Genomic DNA, 14,692 nt, shown 5'->3' on the forward strand with positions numbered 1-14,692 from the left:
GCGCGCGCCGCGCACCGGCGCCCGTGTCCCGCCCGCGTCGCCCCCCTGCTTCAGCTGCTCTGCTTCGCCTGCGCCGCGCTCGCGCCCCTTGTCCCCGTGCGCCGCGCCGCCTCATTCCTACTTTGCCTGTACGACGCGCGCGTCCGCGCCCAGTGGCCTCCCTGCGGCCTCCCAGGAGCCAGACGACGCCACTGATGACTACTACTACTCGGAGGATGCCAACTACTACATGACGACCGCATGACGATTTGGAGTAGTTAGGAGGTTCACAGGCAGGAGGCCTTGCCTTTTCGATCGTTGTTGCTTTTGTGCTAGCCTTCTTAAGGCAAACTTGTCCAACTTATGTCTGTACTCAGATATTGTTGCTTCCGCTGACTCTTGTGTATTCGAGCTTATGTATTCGAGCCCTCGAGGCCCCTGGCTTGTAATATAAAGCTTGTACTACTTTAATTTGTGTCTAGAGTTGTGTTGTGATATCTTCCCATGAGTCCTTGACCTTGATCGTATACATTTGCGTGTATGATTAGTGTACGGTCAAATCGAGGGCGTCACAGTGGGGCGCATGGGGCCGGCGGCCGACGGACGGGTGGCTGTGGTGGTGGACTGGCCGGGTTGGTGGTTGTCGGCACGCCGCGTGAAGACCTTGCTGCCGGACTTGGAGCCGTGGCAGGCGACGGTGACGCCTGCGGGCGCCGCTTCCTTCTAGAAGGCGTCGCTGAGGCGTCTTTGCTCGCTCCACTACACAAGAAGTTCAGGGTAAACCCTCGATCCCGTGGGATCGGGCGATGATGGCGGCGTGCGTCACACCTCTTGGGGCATCGTTCTAGGAGCTTCTTGCCGGCCAGGGAGACCCGTGATAGGTGGGAGGTGTTTCTTGCTGCTGGTCGTGTTCGGTTGGGCTTCTTTGGCAACGATGATGGTGGTGAGCAGTTGGAGGCGTGTCATTGGTCGTGGTAGTCAGCTCTTCTCTGGCGTGTCCATGAGTTTACCTCGGATGTCTGTTGCTGTGAAGTTGAAGCTGCGGTGCGGGGCCCCGGTGGCGTACGATGACTGGTGACAGGTGGTCCGTTCGGCGATCTTCGTGACGCCAACCTTGTCTTAGTTTCTCTGTAGTTCTTCACTGGAGTCGGAGCTGTGTTGTTCTTTTGTGGGTGGAGGGCGATCCACCGTGTAAGCGTAGTGTTGTTCTGCAGCCAATAGGGTTGCCGTTTTTCTTCTTTTTTCTTTGATCTTCGGATCCTCCCTATATTATTCTTCCGCTGCTTTCTGCTAAATCTAATTGAAGTCAGCAATTTGCTAAATCTTTCAAAAAAAAAGAAGCGCCCAATCCTATTTTTTGCGTTGACACCATATATAAGAGATCGGGATTCTACCTCCAAACTGCTCACCAGCTAGGATCAAAATCCCGACGCCCATGTTTAAGGTCTGCCTTGTGGATGCTCCAATATCATGGTATGAAGATGCCACATAAAAAGGTTTCTAGTGATGAGTAGAAATGAGAAACCTGCTAATAATAAGTCAGATCAACGCATTGCTCCGGGTAAACAAGACGGTGGGATTCGGCGGCGGCAAGTTTTGCGGAGTGCGTTGATATTAGTTCTTGATCGCGAAGGACATTTATAAGCATTGTCCTCATTTTTATAATCAATCGGCTCATGTGCTAGCGAACTTTGGCTTTTGTAGTAAGTCCTTTTTTAGTTGGTTGGACGAGCCTTCTGATTGACTGGTCAGTAAGCTCGTAGACGATGTAAATGTTTTTTAATGTTAATAAAGCTACACATGATGGCATTCCCTAAAAAAAGTCAGATCAACACATAAGCATCATTGGTCGTTCCATCAACTTCATTGTGCACTATATCATGCTCACGTTGCAATTCTAGATGACTCCCCTTCATGTCATTAAAAAGTAAATATTTCCCCAATGGAAGAGCGGACATGGATTCTATATATTGCCGATTGGTCTATTTAACTTGGAAACCCAATAGGATTTTAAGGTTGAGTAGCTGAACTCATATAAGATGTACTCCCTTTGTAAAGTGATATAGGACCTTTACAAAGGTAGTAGCAAATATTCATTTAATCCCATTTTGTATAAATATAGCATGCCACATTTACAAAATTGATCTTACGACGGATGCTTTGAGAAATCGTATTAACATGCCAATATATTTGCTATGTTATATCATATCACATAGTAATTATGAAGCGCAAATAATATTTTGTAGAGGTGTGCATATACATTTTATTTCCAGAAAATTGTCAAACAAGAGAAATAACTCGGTGTGAATTTAAAAAGTGTTTAATTTTTTGTTCAGAATGAAACATCTTAAAGATATATACTAGTTAGGCTGAATCTACAAATTAAAAATGTTTATTGGCCTGCAATAACAAATGCAGGAACTTCAACCAACTACTAAGTTCTATTACTTTGTTATGTAAGGACGTAGAGATTTCTATGTAAACAGAGTATCCTATTTCCATAGGCTCGAATGACCCCTTCTCATAATAAGAATGTGCATCGTCTGGTTCGGTATGGAATGAACTTATAATCTGATGACCGAGTCGATTCCATGATTATAAGTTCATAACCCTAGCGCCGAATGTGTTTGTTTTTTTGTTATTTTTGTGAAGGAATGAAAACAATTCTATATAGAATGGGTTAGGAATTATGCCTAGATCCTGTGTAAATGGAAATCTCATTGATAAGACCATATGTGTGTTTCAGATTCTACAGTACCCGGTTCTTCTGTTCGACGAGTTCAGATTTTCCTAGGTCTAATAATATGTTTACTGGTTCGTTTTCACCGGAGGAGGCAGCTAGAAATCATGTTTTGTCAGTAGGTTTGCATACAAGGAGGATAAAGGAAAGCCAGTTTGTAGTTCAATTCGTTAGAACCAAATGGCACGTTGAGAAACAAGAACTTCCACATGCCGAGCATCATTACCGTACTGGTGACTTCACCACCTGTTCAACTATTAGCTTTCTTGCCTTATCACAATAGAATGAATTGAGACAAACAAAGCAACTGGAACTACTACATCTGAGAGAGATGAGGAACCTAACATATGGTGAAAGCCGAAAGCCTTACGCATTGCTTTAAGAATGGGTCTAGCGGGCGTATTGAATCCATGACCCCTATCTCTTCACTTCTGATCGATTAGGGAGGGGGACGCCTCTTACTCAAATACACCTTTTGGGGTTGTACGTTGTCCAACCGGCTAGTTGGATCCTTCTTCTATAGAAATTGGAAACATGAATCCCTGTTATTGCGGAGGTTATATTCAACATCTGAAACAATCTCAATAATGCATAAATAGTAATAGGTTATTTAATGGCGGGAATCATAATTCGAAGATGGCGGTAAAGCATAAGACTGTGGAAGTGAAATCACACTAATCTAGTTGGCCAAAGCAAGGGAAGTTCATCTCTTTCTTATTTTTCCTACGACGCATAGTGAAAGGCATTCTATCGATCCGCCATTAAGCTTCGATCGATCGCCTACTTTCATTCCTAATCTATCTCTAATGCTTCGCTTGCAGCGAGAAAACAGATGCGTAACGGCTTCCGAGTAACAAAGAGCTGGTTTTGCCTACCCCTTGAAAGCTCGAAAGGCGGGTAAAGTGACAAATAGGCTAGATTGTCCTATTAAAATAGACCATGTGCCAAATAGAAGGTAGTCCCTTGATCCATTCATGCGGACGAGATACATCGGTTGAGATTCAACAAAACGAAATCAGTTGCATGCATAGACGCCAAAAAAGGAGATCAAAAGAATCTTTCGAATCGATATAAATTATATAATCTGTAGAAGTACAAGATTTGGAAAAGAGGGCTCAGACACGGTCGTGAGAATTCTTCTTGTTCCCGCTCAATGAAATTCTTGAATTCAAATACCTCGACTTCCCAATATTGATAGTTCGCGAAAGAACTAAGATCTTCAAGGCTATACCAACTGAGCTATCCTACACTTTTGACTCAATTGATAACTGGCTTATGTTCCATTCTATAAGGTCAATGTTGCCTTCTCACTCTTACCAACAGTTCCTACCGTGGTCTCAAGCAAGAGCGGCTGCACACTCCTCTTCAATGCCGGTTCTTACGAAAAGAAAGCAAGAAGCATGCCAGGCAGTTTCCACTTTCTTATCGGGCGAAGGTAGTGAATGGTTAGCTATTTGAATGGTTTACTTTACTTTGATACTGGCATTCTTCTTTAATTAATTCTATTTCACAGGTGGAATGAGGAGAGCAAGAGGTGAGATCCGATTGCACCACAAAGTAGATCTGCACATGGCGAAAAACAAAAAATCTCATAGATAGACAGAGATTTCAGGAAGGATTCAACAGTTGAGTGATCTGGTTATCCTTGGGAATCCGGAATGGTACCTGCATTCTAGGTCTAGGACTTCGAGTTCCCTTTAGAAGCAGTTTTCCTCTTCTTCAATCCCGAATCCCGAAGGGGAGGCATGACGCCTCTACCCGCCCTTGGTGTTCGTAGATCGGTTTTGCCAGTTAGGGTTTGTGTGGTGGGTTTTGATGATCTCGGGTAGCTCCTCACTTGGATGAGGAGTGGGGAAAGAAGATTGCAGGAGAGATCGGTGAAGAAGTGGAACTAAAGGATACTATAAGCAAAGCTTAAAATGGGGGGGGGGTGAGGCTGAGGTTGAGCCGGGTGAAGAAGCAACTTCACCGCATCAAGAAGCCTAGTGAGCGGCATACTTGATTGACTCTTTGGGGCTCGCGAGAGACATTCATATTACTACGTTCTGTGATCGTAGATCGTCAGGATTCATCATTGTATATCCGAGATCTGAAAGTGTGGCAAATGGATTTGAAGGCATGGAAAGAGGCCGCCCTCGTGCAAGACTTCTTTATTCTCCCTATTTCCCTCCTCTAGTTGAATTGACACGAAAGTCCAGTGATAATGTTGAAGTACTTTATGTTGGAAATATACCCTAGAGGCAATAATAAAAGTATTATTATATTTCCTTGTTCATGATAATTGTCTTTTATTCATGCTATAACTGTATTATCCGGAAATCGTAATACACGTGTGAATACATAGACCACAATATGTCCCTAGTGAGCCTCTAGTTGACTAGCTCGTTGTGATCAACAGATAGTCATGGTTTCCTGGCTATGGACATTGGATGTCGTTGATAACGGGATCACATCATTAGGAGAATGATGTGATGGACAAGACCCAATCCTAAGCCTAGCACAAAGATCGTGTAGTTCGTTTGCTAGAGCTTTGCCAATGTCAAGTATCTCTTCCTTTGACCATGAGAGCGTGTAACTATTGGATACCGTAGGAGTGCTTTGGGTGTATCAAACGTCACAACGTAACTGGGTGACTATAAAGGTGCACTACAGGTATCTCCGAAAGTATCTATTGTTTTATGCGGATCGAGACTGGGATTTGTCACTCCGTGTAAACGGAGAGGTATCTCTGGGCCCACTCGGTAGGACATCATCATATGCGCAATGTGACCAAGGAGTTGATCACGGGATGATGTGTTACGGAACAAGTAAAGTGACTTGCCGGTAACGAGATTGAACAAGGTATTGGATACCGACGATCGAATCTCGGGCAAGTAACATACCGCTAGACAAAGGGAATTGTATACGGGATCGACTCCTTGACATCGTGGTTCATCCGATGAGATCATCGTGGAACATGTGGGAGCCAACATGGGTATCCAGATCCCGCTGTTGGTTATTGACCGGAGAACGTCTCGGTCATGTCTACATGTCTCCCGAACCCGTAGGGTCTACACACTTAAGGTTCGATGACGCTAGGGTTATAAAGGAAGTTTGTATGTGGTTACCGAATGTTGTTCGGAGTCTCGGATGAGATCCCGGACGTCACGAGGAGTTCCGGAATGGTCCGGAGGTAAAGATTTATATATGGGAAGTCCTATTTTGGCCACCGGAAAATGTTCAGGTTTTTTCGGTATTGTACCGGGAAGGTTCTAGAAGGTTCCGGAGTGGGGCCCACCTGCATGGGGGGACCCACATGAACGTGGGTAGTGGGGGCAAGGCCCCACACCCCTGGTCAAGGCGCAACAAGATCCCCCCTTAGAAGGAATAAGATCATATCCCAAAGGGATAAGATCAAGATCCCTAAAAAGGGGGGATAACAATCGGTGGGGAAGGAAATGATGGGATTTCTTTCCTTCCACCTTGGCCAACGCCCCAATGGACTTGGAGGGCAAGAAACCAGCCCCTCCACCCCTATATATAGTGGGGAGGCGCATAGGAGCTGAAGACGAAGTTCTGGTGCAGCCCTCCCCCTCTCACAAGTACTCCTCCTCTCCCGCGGTGCTTGGCGAAGCCCTGCAGGATTGCCACGCTCCTCCACCACCACTACGCCGTTGTGCTGCTGTTGGATGGAGTCTTCCTCATCCTCTCCCTCTCTCCTTGCTGGATCAAGGCGTGGGAGACGTCACCGGGCTGTACGTGTGTTGAACGCGGAGGTGCCGTGCGTTCGGCACTTGATCATCGGTGATTTGAATCACGACGAGTACGACTTCATCAACCCCGTTCACTTGAACGCTTCCGCTTAGCGATCTACAAGGGTATGTAGATGCACTCTCCTTCCCCTCGTTGCTAGTCTCTCCATAGATAGATCTTGGTGACACATAGGAAAATTTTGAATTTCTGCTACGTTCCCCAACAGTGGTATCAGAGCTAGGTCTATTGCGTAGATTCTTTGCACGAGTAGAACACAAAATAGTTGTGGGCGTTGATTTTGTTCAATATGCTTACCGTTACTAGTCCAATCTTGTTTCGACGGTATTGTGGGATGAAGCGGCCCGGACCGACCTTACACGTACTCTTACGTGAGACAGGTTTCACCGATTGACATGCACTTGGTGCATAAGGTGGCTAGCGGGTGCCAGTCTCTCCCACTTTAGTCGGAACGGAATCGATGAAAAGGGTCCTTATGAAGGGTAAATAGCAATTGGCATATCACGTTGTGGTTTTGCGTAGGTAAGAAATGTTCTTGCTAGAAACCCATAGCAGCCACGTAAAACATGCAAACAACAATTATAGGACGTCTAACTTGTTTTTGCAGGGTATGCTTTGTGATGTGATATGGCCAACAAGAATGTGGTGAATAATATGTGATGTATGAGATTGATCATGTTCTTGTAATAGGATTCACAACTTGCATGTCGATGAGTATGACAACCGGCAGGAGCCATAGGAGTTGTCTTTATTTATTGTATGACCTGCGTGTCATTGAACAATGCCATGTAATTACTTTACTTTATTGCTAACCGGTAGCCATAGTAGTAGAAGTAATAGTTGGCGAGACAACTTCATGAAGACACGATGATGGAGATCATGATGATGGAGATCATGGTGTCATGCCGGTGACGATGATGATCACGGAGCCCCGAAGATGGAGATCAAAAGGAGCAAAATGATATTGGCCATATCATGTCACTATTTGATTGCATGTGATGTTTATCATGTTTATGCATCTTGTTTACTTAGGACGACGGTAGTAAATAAGATGATCCCTTACAAAATTTCAAGAAGTGTTCTCCCCTAACTGTGCACCGCTGCTACAGTTCGTCGCTTCTAAGCACCACGTGATGATCGGGTGTGATGGATTCTTACGTTCACATACAACGGGTGTAAGACAGTTTTACACAGCGAAAACACTTAGGGTTAACTTGACGAGCCTAGCATGTGCAGACATGGCCTCGGAACACGGAGACCGAAAGGTCGAGCATGAGTCGTATAGCAGATACGATCAACATGAAGATGTTCACCGATGATGACTAGTCCGTCTCACGTGATGACCGGACACGGCCTAGTTGACTCGGATCATGTAATCACTTAGATGACCAGAGGGATGTCTATCTGAGTGGGAGTTCATAAGATGAACTTAATTATCTTGAACATAGTCAAAAGACCTTTCGCAAATTATGTCGTAGCTCGCGCTTTAGTTCTACTGTTTTAGACATGTTCCTAGAGAAAATATATTTGAAAGTTGACAGTAGCGATTATGAGGACAGTAGAAAGCTTATGTCCTTAATGCACCGCTCAGTGTGCTGAACCCCAAACCTCGTCTGTGGATGTTGTGAACATCGGACATACACGTTTTGATAACTACGTGATAGTTCAGTTAAACGGTTTAGAGTTGAGGCACCAAAGACGTTTTCGAAATGTCGCGGAACATATGAGATGTTTCGAGGGCTGAAATTGGGATTTCAGGCTCGTGCCCACGTCAAGAGGTATAAGACCTCCGACGATTTTCTTAGCCTGCAAACTAACGGAGAAAAGCTCAATCGTTGAGCTTGTGCTCAGATTGTCTGAGTGCAACAATCACTTGAATCGAGTGGGAGTTGATCTTCCATATGAGATAGTGATGTTTCTCCAAAGTCATTGCCACCAAGCTGCTAGAGCTTTGTGATGAACTATAACATATCAGGGATAGATATGATGATCCTTGAGGTAGTCACGATGTTTGACACCGCGAAAGTAGAAATCAAGAAGGAGCATCAATTGTTGATGGTTGGTGAAACCACTAGTTTCAAGAAGGGCAAGGGCTAGAAGGGATACTTCATGAAACGGCAAATCAGCTGCTGCTCTAGTGAAGAAACCCAAGGTTGAACCCAAACCCGAGACTAAGTGCTTCAGTAATAAGGGGAACAACCACTAGAGCAGAATTACCCTAGATACTTGGTAGATGAGAAGGCTGGCAAGGTCGATAGAAGTATATTGGATATACATTGTGTTGATGTGTACTTTACTAGTACTCCTAGTAGCACCAGGGTATTAGATACCGGTTCGGTTGCTAAGTGTTAGTAACTCGAAATAAAAGCTACGGAATAAACGGAGACTAGCTAAAGGTGAGCTAACGATATGTGTTGGAAATGTTTCCAATGTTGATATGATCAAGCATCGCACGCTCCCTCTACCATCGAGATTGGTGTTAAAACCTGAATAATTGTTATTTGGTGTTTGCGTAGAGCATAGACATGATTGGATTATGACTATTGCAATACGGTTATTCATTTAAGGAGAATAATAGTTACTCTATTTATGTGAATAATACCTTCAGTGGTCTTGCACCTAAAAATGGTTTATTGAATCTCGATCGTGGTGATACACATTTTCATGCCAAAAGATAGTAATGATAGTACCACTTACTGGTGGCACTGCCATGTAAGTCATATTGGTTTAAAACGCATGAAGAAGCTCCATGTTGATGGATCTTTGGACTCACTCGTTTTTGAAAAGTTTGAGACATGCGAACCATGTCTATTGGTGTATACGCATGAAGAAACTCCATGCAGATGGATCGTTTGGACTCACTTGATTTTGAATCACTTGAGATATGCAAATCATACCACATGGGCAAGATGACTGAAAAGCCTCGTTTTCAGTAAGATGGAACAAGATAGCAACTTGTTGGAAGTAACACATTTTGATGTGTGCAGTCCAATGAGTGCTGAGGCATGCAGTGAATATCGTTATGTTCTTACTTCACAGATGATTCGAGTAGATGTTGAGAATATTTACTTGATGAAACACAAGTCTGAATTATTGAATGGTTCAAGTAATTTCAGAGTGAAGTAGAAGATCATTGTGACAGGATGATAAAATGTCTATGATATGATCATAGAGATGAATATCTGAGTTACAAGTTTTGGCACACAATTAAGACATTGTGGAAATTGTTTCGCAATTAATACCGCCTGGAACACCATAGTGTGATGGTGTGTCCGAACATCATAACTGCACCCTATTGGATATGATGCATACCATGATGTCTCTTATCGAGTTACCACTATCGTTCATGGGTTAGGCATTAGAGACAACCACATTCACTTTAAATAGGGCACCACGTAATTCCGTTGAGATGACACTGTATGAATTATGGTTTAGAGAAACCTAAGTTGTCGTTTCTTAAAGGTTTGGGGCTGCGATGCTTATGTGAAATTTTTTTCAGGATTGATAAGCTCGAACCCAAAGCGGATAAAATGCATCTTCATAGGACACCCAAAACAGTTGGGTATACCTCCTAATTCAGATCCGAAAGCAATATGGATTGTTTCTTGAATCAGGTCCTTTCTCGAGAAAAGGTTTGTCTCAAAAAGTTGAGTGGGAGGATGGTGGAGACTTGATATGGTTATTGAACCATCACTTCAACCAGTGTGTATCAGGGCACAGGAAGTTGTTCCCGTGGCACCTACACCAATTGAAGTAGAAGCTTACGATAGTGATCATGAAGTTTTGGATCAAGTCACTGCCGTACCTCGTAGGGTGACAAGGATACGTACTACTTCAGAGTGGTACAGTAATCCTGTCTTGAAGGTCATGTTGCTAGACAACAATGAACCTATGAGCTATGGAGAAGTGATGGTGGGCCCAAATTCCGACAAATGGTTAGAAGCCATGAAATCCGAGATAGGATCCATGTATCAGAACAAAGCATGGACTTTGGTGGACTTGCCCAAAGATCGGCAAGCCATTGAGATAAATGGATCTTTAAGAAGAAGATGGACGTGGATGGTAATGTCACCATCTATGAAGCTCGACTTGTGGCGAAGAGTTTTTCACAAGTTCAAGGAGTTGACTGCGATGAGATTTTCTCATCCGTAGCGATGCTTAAGTCCGTCGGATTCATGTTAGCATTAGCTGCATTTATGAAATCTGGCAGATGGATGACAAAACGAGTTTCCTTACCAGTCTTCGTATGGAAAGGTTGTATGTGATACAAATCAGAAAGTTTTTGTCGATCCTAAGGATGCTAAAAGGTATGCTAGCTCCAGCGATCCTTCCATGGACTGGAGTAAGCATCTCGGAGTTGGAATGTGCGCTTTGATAAGATGATCAAAGATTTTGGGTTTATACGAAGTTTATGAGAAACTTGTATTTCCAAAGAAGTGAGTGGGAGCACTATAGAATTTCTGATGAGTATATGTTGTTGACATATTGATGATCAGAAATGATGTAGAATTTCTAGAAAGCATATAGGGTTATTTGAAAACTGTTTTTCAATGGAAAACCTGGATTAGGCTGCTTGAACAATAAGCATCAAGATCTATAAGATAGATCAAAATGCTTAATAGTACTTTCAAATGAGCACGTACCTTGACATGATCTTGAAGGTGTTCAAGATGGATCAGTCAAAGAAGGAATTCTTGCCTGAGATGTAAGGTATGAAGTTAAGACTTAAAATCTCGACCACGGCAGAATAGAGAGAAAGGACGAAGGTCGTCCCCTATGCTTTTATCATAGGCTCTCTACAGTATGCTATGCTGTGTACCGCACCTGTAGTGTGCCTTGCCATGAGTCAGTCAAGGGGTACAAGAGTGATCCAAGAATGGATCACAAGACAGCGGTCAAAGTTATCCTTAGTAACTAGTGGACTAAGGAATTTTCTCGATTATGGAGGTGATAAAGAGTTCGACATAAAGAGTTATGTCGATGCAAGCTTAACACCTATCCGGATAGCTTTGAGTAGAAATACCGGATACATATAATGGATCAACTTTTAGTATAGCTCCAAGTAGAACAGTTATTTGGAATAGCTCCAAATAGAGCGTGGTAGCTACATCTAGGAGATGACATAGAGATTTGTAAAGCACACACGGATCTAAAAGGTTCAGACCCGTTGACTATAACCTCTCTCACAAGCATAACATGATCAAACCCAGAACTCATCGAGTGTTAATCACATGGTAAATGTGAACTAGATTATTGACTCTAGTAAACTCTTTGGGTGTAAGTCACATGGGGATGTGACCTTGAGTGTTAATCACATATCGATGTGAACTAGATTATTGACTCTAGTGCAAGCGGGAGACTGTTGGAAATATGCCCTAGAGGCAATAATAAAAGTATTATTATATTTCCTTGTTCATGATAATTGTCTTTTATTCATGCTATAACTGTATTATCCGGAAATCGTAATACACGTGTGAATACATAGACCACAATATGTCCCTAGTGAGCCTCTAGTTGACTAGCTCGTTGTGATCAACAGATAGTCATGGTTTCCTGGCTATGGACATTGGATGTCGTTGATAACGGGATCACATCATTAGGAGAATGATGTGATGGACAAGACCCAATCCTAAGCCTAGCACAAAGATCGTGTAGTTCGTTTGCTAGAGCTTTGCCAATGTCAAGTATCTCTTCCTTTGACCATGAGAGCGTGTAACTCCTGGATACCGTAGGAGTGCTTTGGGTGTATCAAACGTCACAACGTAACTGGGTGACTATAAAGGTGCACTACAGGTATCTCCGAAAGTATCTATTGTTTTATGCGGATCGAGACTGGGATTTGTCACTCCGTGTAAACGGAGAGGTATCTCTGGGCCCACTCGGTAGGACATCATCATATGCGCAATGTGACCAAGGACTTGATCACGGGATGATGTGTTACGGAACGAGTAAAGTGACTTGCCGGTAACGAGATTGAACAAGGTATTGGATACCGACGATCGAATCTCGGGCAAGTAACATACCGCTAGACAAAGGGAATTGTATACGGGATCGACTAAGTCCTTGACATCGTGGTTCATCCGATGAGATCATCGTGGAACATGTGGGAGCCAACATGGGTATCCAGATCCCGCTGTTGGTTATTGACCGGAGAACGTCTCGGTCATGTCTACATGTCTCCCGAACCCGTAGGGTCTACACACTTAAGGTTCGATGACGCTAGGGTTATAAAGGAAGTTTGTATGTGGTTACCGAATGTTGTTCGGAGTCCCGGATGAGATCCCGGACGTCACGAGGAGTTCCGGAATGGTCCGGAGGTAAAGATTTACATATGGGAAGTCCTATTTTGGCCACCGGAAAATGTTCAGGTTTTTTCGGTATTGTACCGGGAAGGTTCTAGAAGGTTCCGGAGTGGGGCCCACCTGCATGGGGGGACCCACATGAACGTGGGTAGTGGGGGCAAGGCCCCACACCCCTGGTCAAGGCGCAACAAGATCCCCCCTTAGAAGGAATAAGATCATATCCCGAAGGGATAAGATCAAGATCCCTAAAAAGGGGGGATAACAATCGGTGGGGAAGGAAATGATGGGATTTCTTTCCTACCACCTTGGCCAACGCCCCAATGGACTTGGAGGGTAAGAAACCAGCCCCTCCACCCCTATATATAGTGGGGAGGCGCATGGGAGCTGAAGACGAAGTTCTGGTGCAGCCCTCCCCCTCTCACAAGTACTCCTCCTCTCCCGTGGTGCTTGGCGAAGCCCTGCAGGATTGCCACGCTCCTCCACCACCACCACGCCGTTGTGCTGCTGTTGGATGGAGTCTTCCTCATCCTCTCCCTCTCTCCTTGCTGGATCAAGGCGTGGGAGACGTCACCGGGCTGTACGTGTGTTGAACGCGGAGGTGCCGTGCGTTCGGCACTTGATCATCGGTGATTTGAATCACGACGAGTACGACTTCATCAACCCCGTTCACTTGAACGCTTCCGCTTAGCGATCTACAAGGGTATGTAGATGCACTCTCCTTCCCCTCGTTGCTAGTCTCTCCATAGATAGATCTTGGTGACACGTAGGAAAATTTTGAATTTCTGCTACGTTCCCCAACACTTTAAAGAGTCCCTTTCAGCCCCCGCTTTATCATAGGAAGAAGAAGAGTAATCTAGTTTAGGGGTAAGTGCCCTTATGTTTCCAATATCTAGAGTCCTGTTGTGTCGATAGAGCTCGGAAAACTCCTCTTTTAGTGATGGATTCTAGTAGCCCTATGCCTATATTGCCCAAGTACTCATCACTTCTTGGGTCGTAATTACTATCTTGCCAGGTTCAGTTGTCATAGTTGTTCGGAATCCAGAAACCATCCCGACCGACGAGATTGAAAAATAGCCCCCAAGACATTATTTTTTATTATGTTGAAATACATCTACGAGATATTGAGAGGATATCCATTGGATTAGCCTTGCTGTTAGTGAAACCATCTAGTAGCCATTTATAACTAAAGTTATGGACGTAAACACAAAATCCCTAAACTGCTTTTGGATGAATAAGTCTCCAACATAAATACATCATCCCAATGCAACAAAAGTTCAAGAAATTAACCGGACTAGGAAAGGCTAGAGCCTGGCCGGAATAGATTGTAGGGGAAAACAAACGTTCCTCTCCACCGTTGGTGGCCAGCGCCGGCCTTTTTCCCCAATCGAAGGAGTGTCCCGGAGTGCCGGAGTAGCACATGCAATCTGTCCTGTGTACTGATTCCATATGCGAAGATCTTGGATCAGAACACCATACGCGATGTCATCAGACAATACCTGCAAAGAAATTGGAGGATCGTCGACCATATAGTCATGAGAAGGGGTTTGATGCATATGTGGATTGATGTAGAGTTCCAAAGCTATGGATTTGGTGGTACCTTCCTTGCATGGTTCGTCGGAGGTGGAAGAGTCGCGGAAGATCGTGCTGCAAGAGATGGCACTGCCAGGGAAAGGACAATGCTCGGAAGAAGGGGTCTCTATCTTGAATTTCATCCATTTGCAACAATCAAGAACAATTCGACGATACATATAATGCTTCCAAACAATTAGAAGATAAATTATGCATGACAAACAGTTCAACATGTGAGTACTTTAAATTAAGTTCATAATCCGGACTCAAAAGATCAAATTCATAAATTTGCACACGGAGATAGCAGAAGCAGGGGTGGTGTCTGAGGTGGGTGGAGCAACAACAACGTGCT

This window comes from Triticum dicoccoides, chromosome 3A (genome assembly GCF_002162155.2).
Source record: "Triticum dicoccoides isolate Atlit2015 ecotype Zavitan chromosome 3A, WEW_v2.0, whole genome shotgun sequence".
Lineage (NCBI taxonomy): Eukaryota > Viridiplantae > Streptophyta > Magnoliopsida > Poales > Poaceae > Triticum > Triticum dicoccoides.